The sequence below is a fragment of the Scophthalmus maximus genome, chromosome 17 (assembly GCF_022379125.1).
Source record: "Scophthalmus maximus strain ysfricsl-2021 chromosome 17, ASM2237912v1, whole genome shotgun sequence".
In the NCBI taxonomy this organism is placed as follows: Eukaryota; Metazoa; Chordata; class Actinopteri; order Pleuronectiformes; family Scophthalmidae; genus Scophthalmus; species Scophthalmus maximus.
In genome coordinates, this window is record NC_061531.1 from 7,990,001 (window position 1) to 7,997,500 (window position 7,500).

The window sequence follows — 7,500 nt, forward strand, 5'->3', positions numbered from 1 at the left end:
GGTCAAGACGCACAAGACATCCAGAGGCAAATGTTATCAATGATTATATATTTAAAGAGTGATTATTTGTTCCTGCCAGTCTGCTGTCGTCCCCCCTCAGCACAGCTGTCAGGACAAATATGACATACACATGGTGCACAGCCCCCCCCCCCCCCCCCCCCCCCGTGACTGTGAGCACTACACATTAAACATTTTATGATTAATTTACAGGCAAGCAAAGAAAGTGGGTGGACGGTGTGCCAGGGGAGGCTGCTTTTGTCAGTTCTCAAGTGTGACAGCACGCTGAGCGTGGTATAACACAGCCTGTGGACCTCACAGTGGAAGGTAGAGTGTGAAGGAAATGTGGCAATGTGTGCTTCTTCCGGTTTCAAGTGAAGGACTGAAGGATTCTGGAATAGAATAGAATAGAATATTATTACAACTGAGACAGAATAGGCTCTGGCCAGTCAACAGGCTTGATATTGACCAAATTGTGGCAGTTCTTGGACATGTTTTCGTACCATTATCGGACAATATGTGTCCCACATTTTGATCGGTATGAGTGTGTGTGTGTGTGTGTGTGTGTGTGTGTGTGTGTGTGTGTGAACACGGAGGACTTGGATTCAGCATCAAAGGCCCATTCACAGTGAAGTGGCAGAGGCATTCTCTCTTCCTGCCACCAGCTCTAATTAGTCATTCACACTGGTTATCGCCAATCAGCATCTTCTTTTAGTTCCCAAGCGCAAACACACCACACTGAGGGACACACACAGGGAGACATGCATACACAAATTGACGAAGCACACATCGGCATCCTCCCTCCAGAAAAAGAAGCAAGGATGGTCACAGGCTCGGAGGGTAAAGCACAACATCAACAGCCTTGGAAATAGAGTCTAGATCCTGCCAAACACTAGCACATTCAATAATGGAATATGATATAGAGCATATATGTGTACATGAAATGGACAGGGGTACAGGAGGCAGAAGGAGAGCACACGAGGTAACTCTGAACAGGACTGAAACCAAATTCACTGCCGCTGTGAAACTCAGAAAATGCCAACGCTCTGAGCGATTCCTTTTTTGATTTAACATAAAGCGGGATGACATATCCACAAATTGATTTCCTCATTGAATGTTACCAAATATGTCTGGAGTTCTCCTCCAATCAAAAATTCAAATGATTTCTTTGTTACCACCGAGTCCTCATTGATCTGAATTCTTGGAGAGAAGAATTCTTAATATGAAGCCATTTATTCTTGATGCTTTGTCTTCATGCCATTCTGACCTTTTTCCCCCCACCTCTTGGACACAATTATATCAATAAATATTTTAAATAGAAAATGAAAATTCAATGGGACTGACTCTTTATTATAAATTTGACTTTGCAGAGACATTCATCATGACATAGAGTTAATCAAAAAAACAATTAAATGGCCATATCAAAATATCAATTAACTTCCTAACATTTACTGTGAAGAGGATGGCGTATATATATCCATTTAGACACAATCAAAATGAGCAGTAAAATGATTTGCTCATGCAATTGTTTTTTATTAATTTTGGCTGATAATGTAACATATTTAAAACAACTACTACCCAGTTGCTGCTATCAAACGTCGCAGCAGAGGGATTGATCATCCCATCAAAGTGAACAAGCCAAGGCCAAGACTTTTGTCAAAAGTTGTCAGATGTGCAGGTGCATACATTTGTGTGAAGAGTGTGTTTGCAAAGCCAGATCTCCATTTTTATCCAACACCGGAGGTAAAAAAGTTTCCCCGAGCAAAACCAAAATAAGAAAAAGAAACCACCAATAGTGCACCCACTGGTACGCAAGCAGTCACCGGAGGCGATTCACAACTTATTACTTTATGCTAATGGTATTTCCTTCTACCTGTTTTCAGACATGAACTCCGGAAGGACAGTTTGCCCTTCGCATGTGACGAACGCAGCAGGAGATTGTCCGAATCAAACACGTTTAAATTTGTTATTCCTATTCTCTATATTTTTTGCAAATCGTATAGTTTACATTTATTTGTGTAGATATTGTATATATTTTTAATGTGTGCTGTGTGAAACGTGCTGCTGTTACACCGGAATGTCCCAGCTTGGGATAAATTAAGTAACTATCTATCTATCTATCTCTCATACCGATGGGAACATTTACGCAACATTCTGTGGCGTCTGGGTATAGAGCGTGCAGGATAGGCGGGTCGTTTTACTGCTGTAGTCTCACGTGGGCTCACGTTGACAACTCGGGGTGCTGGCAGGATAAGATGCCCACTGCAACATTTGTGTGCAATCTCACCAGAGCGGCTCAGGAAAATATCCGGACTTCGGTGCACGTCTGAAAGCAGCTTAAAGTGTATCCAGAAACACTTGTGTGTGACGTCTACCTCTTTTTTCACTCTCTCCAAATGTGCTCATTTTTGCCCCAAAATCCGTTTGCCTGCTCCCCCTCCCCTCGCCCCCATCCACTCCGCACACCCACACTCCCAACCATGCTTGACGTCATCAAGCATCAAGAAGAGTTTGTCACATTAGTTAGCTGCTGAGCGGAGGGAGCGCTGACCTTCCTAAAGACAAAAGGCTGCCTGCATCTTAAACAGTGAGTGTTTTCCACAAAGCCGGAGCCTGCAGATGGTTGCTCCTCCGCTTATACAGCAGGCTGTTATCATGTTAGCGCCGCTGTCACCACTCATCACGCACACACACACACACACACACACACACACACACATACACGTACAAATTGGTAATGAGGACAAGCATTTTCACAGAGGCTGTATTTGAATATATATATATATATGTATATATATGTGATCACACGCTGTGAATAGTAAACTTGTAAAGGGAGAATTGAAACGGGATATATGCCTTTGGAATTGCAAGTCTCCTTCTCTGACCATCGTTCTGTCCCTTTGTGCCTTGTCGAGCCACTTCTCTGCCCTTTTGTGACCACACTGTCTAATACCTTCAACGATGCCATGCCTCAGCAACATCCAGGCGGCTGAAGGTCAATCAGCGGCCAGTGGGCCTGCTGCCCCTTGAGTACGTTCCTTCGATTAATTTCTCGGACATGTCCTGTAGCTGTCCGTCAGGAGAGTGGGCGTCACTTAGCGGCAGTCTGAGGGTTCGACTCCACGTCCATTCATATAAAGGAGCGTTCGTCAATTTCACATTGTAAAGGCTCATTTATGCTTGACGTCAGGTACGCATTAGAGGACATGGTTTGAAACTGATGAATCTCGTCGTACGTGAAGGCAGCATGAAGGAGCCTTAAGAAGACAACTCAAATAAATACAATATGGAACTAAGCAATGACAGTGATTAAAATGTTTTGTATTGTATGTATCTCCTAAAGTTACTGCAAAATGTTGTTGTGGGCTGGATGCTATGAACGGCTGTAATTAACTTGGTATGCCTTCGTGAGAATCAATCACACCGATGGGGAAACAAACGAAGAAGCTCCAAAAGAAGAATGTAATGCTGGTGGGCGACAGATGAGGACTCCAAGTCAACTTGGTCGGGTCCAACAAGTTTGCCTGCACATCAGCGATTTCTCTGTCACTGAGACAGTACAGTGCTTCTGCAAGCCTCAGCAACGCGGGGTCTTCAGTGAGGCGTCTGAAGTACACCACTGACACTTAAAACTGAGCAGCTCTCTGGTCCGCCTTTTGGATGTCCTATTAGATGACTGCGCCTTTAGATCTCACACACACACATACACACACACACACAAATACAATGCCACCCATCAGCCCCCTACTTGGCATTCTCTTTTGGGTCTAACAGCAGTTTGTGTGTATGCCTGCGCACAAGTGTTAGAGGGGTATGACAGCGCTGATTGAACCGCAATACAACAATGAATACAAATCTCTGCATTTCCAATCTGTTCTGCCTGCCTTACTCTTTCTCTGTCCTTGTGCGACAAGACTCTTAGTAACAGCAGCAGCAGCAGCAGCAGCAGCAGTAGCAGCAGAACCGGCGCCATGTCTGTCAGTGTTATCTATGACACAGAGACTCTAGATACCCTTTAGGGGTCCTTCGGGAGGATCCACAGGGTGCCGAGCAAAATGGGGACCAGACAGTATCCCATACAAGGACAGAATGACTTATTATACAGGTGTTTTAAACACTGTCACCTCATAATTGTTTTGGGTAATCCATGTATATACTATTCTTCATACTATTTCAACGTAAATACATATTCTATATACATATATTTATATCTTTCCACACACTCCAGAGGTGGTAGTACTTAATCAATTTTACAATTATGGTATTGGTTAGAACTTTGCCATTTGAGGAACTTAGATTATCATTTTATTCCTCATAAGAAAAAAAATGAATAAACATTTTTGATAAGAAATCCGTGTGACTAAAATGTGTCTGACACCTTTGACTAAAACAAAATTTGTCATTAATGACAAAATGATAGTCATTGTTTTTGTGAATATAACTAATGTAAGAGTCAGCCATGGGCTTGAGTGTGTTTTCATGCACACAGTACTCTCTTTATTTAAGATGCTGTCCTGGTCGTTTTCATACTTTGGATAAGATGTTTATATTCAGCTTCTTGCTGATGAAATCACCTGGACATCCGAACGAACAGAGGGCATTTGACATTACCATTGAAACGGAAGTGTTCATCGCATGCACAATTGTCCCATTTAAGAGCTTCGTTCGCGATGTTTGCATAAACCAAGTCAACACCTCTAGACACCAACAACACCAACACCACCCGCGGACTGCGGAGCATCCTATGCTGCATGGAACTACATACTCTCTCGCAGCTGAAGAAAAAACAAACCTTATATGTTTGCTGATGTGAATCTAATATGCATAGAGGACGTTACTGTTTCCCAGAGCCACGCTCCACAACTCCCCTTGCTACTGCAGCCAACATCACACCGACATGTCGGAGAAACCAGACCGCAATCCGAGCGTCAACACCTGTCATGCAGGAACAAGGCAAACTCCTCATCCGTCTTCACGCCCTTCAACACTCTGGTCTCTCCGACTTTGTCCAACAGGTCATCGGTCCACCGGGGCCAATCTCCGTGCATCTCGGCGCTCGTGTTTGCCTCTGCTGCCACAACCGATCCCGAAATAAAACCTGACAACACATGCAAAAATGTTGTGAAAGAAAAAAAGGAGAAAACAAAACACAAAGCAGAGGAGGAGGAGGAGGAGAAAAAATGCAGGGGTTAGAGGGGAGGGTCAGGTTGCCTTTAGCTGAGTTCATTCTCCTTATTTTTCCTCCTTTGAATCGTCTTGTTTCAGTTCCCCCTCTTTATTATTTCAGTGCACCGAGTGCTTTGGCTGCAGTTTGGAGAGACAGACTCGCTTTTGCCCTGCAGGGGAGGAATGCAGATGGCAAGATGCTCCACTCCCTCTCTCATCACTCACTTCCCTATTCATTCTTTTTTCCCAGCGCTGCCCTCCTCCATCCCTAATGAATCAAGAGAATTAATTAGAAAGATATAAAATTAGATGAGGGATGGAGGAAGACGGGGCAGAGAAAATTACGCAAACATTTTTTGTGATCTTTTTGGGGCATGTAATTACTTCTTTGAACATGTGGGCAGTCTGCCCATTGGCCAAGAATACTGGGCTAAATTGTGGAGGACTGAACAGAAGTGTGTTCATGTGAGCTGTCGGGCAGCATAAGCATACCGAGCGATGGTATCCTTAAAAAGAAATGCTGCTCACGGATGAAAGCAATATGCGCCGGCTCAATCCCTCCAGAGGGCTTGGACACTGAATTGACTATTTGGGAAAGTTAGAGCGATGGTTGGACAAGGGAAGGGAATGCTGTTCAACCATCCAAGGAGCAACGTTGGAGACAACAGAGAGTTTTCTTCATCACATTTTTTTTTTGTCATACGCAGCCTCCGACCAGCCCTTCGTCAGTTTCCCTCATCCACGCTAAAACACTGGCATTTTCAGACTCATCGATTTTTTAAGATATCTTTTTCCTCTCGTGTCAAAAAAATGCCATTTTAGTATGAATAGAAGGCAAAAAGAAAACATGCACTTTTAAATTTAGCTCACTTGGACATGCTCTGAGAAAAGGGCACACACATGCACACACACACACACAGCCCATTTGACCAGTGGTGCATGTAAGGGGAAGATAGAAAACCAGCACGATCGAAAAGGCATTCACAGCCGTTCACACAATTCATCATGTTGCATCCAGACAAAATGTGCAAAAGAAGGAAAGTGGTCTAAACATCAGCACCAACGTGACGGAGATTCCGTCCCCCTCTTTATCTTTTTTTAACACTCATTCTTCTCCCATTTGTTTTGGTCTGCTATTATCACTGATCTTCTCATTCTCCGCTCCATTGATTTTCCTCCTCGTCCGTCTTCTCTCCCTTTACAAGCGTCTCCTTTTCCCCTTTTAATGTTGTCACCTTTGCATCGGGGCTTTCTTCTCCCGTTGAGATCTCTCGCCCCCTTCTTCCACTTCTCTCTCTCTGCGTCTCTGTGTCTGTGTCTCTCTGCCGCTGCCAGTCTTCCGCTGTCTGCCTTTCCTCCCCCGAGGGGATACAGTATAAGTGTTCTTGATTTGGAGCCAGGGTAAAGATGCATCAGACACTGACCACGTTGTCACATCGACACAGACACACACACACACACACACACACCTAGACGCAAATCTACATGTGCACCTGCCTACACGCGGGCGTGGCCGCTCACACACACGGACAGATGCATTCAGCGGACGGGAGCAGCTGAAGCCTTGTAATGTGTTTTCCCTTTGTTCACAGACGGAGGGGAGACAATGGTGAGGACGAGGAGAAGGTGGAGAAGAGAGGAAGATTTGGCCACAAACGACAGAGAGTAGCAGTGGATTACATTCACGGGGTGATTGACATTGTGTTTCCCGAATGGCAGACGAAGTGATGTTGCTCTCATGTCAAATGTCATCAAAAGGTCAAGTGTCTATGAACTCCTTGGGATTGCGATGGGCTCTTGTGTTCAGCGTGGCATTGTTCGGTCACTTTTTTTTGACGCACAAAGACATTACAATGAAAGAAAAACCCATTACAGTGAAACGATAAAGGCAAATTAGCTCTGTCCCCTTTTGGAGCTTTTACATAATGAACTGCAGGTCGGTTTGGGTATATCTCTCTTGGCTATCTCTCTCTCTCTCTCTCTGTTATGTTTTTTGTTGCACCACACCAGCCTGACAACATTTCCTTTTTCACCACGGTAAGAAGACATTGTGCAATTGAGTGAGTTTGTGTTTTAAATGATTTCCCAGGTGATGGTTAAAGTTCTCTCCGAGAGCCCTCAGCTCAAAACACGTCCACATCGAGTCGAATCAGCTCGACAGTGGCATGAGAAACTCTAGCATTAAAAGGGTTGATAAAGATGAGATCTAATAGAGGAATGCTGTTTTGCTTCTGGAAGTTTTGAGTGTGTCTTACCTAATGCCTGAATGCATTATTCACGAGAAGTCTTTTTCAGATGTTTCATTATTAATGACACGCTTTTTTTTTTTTAAGTTTT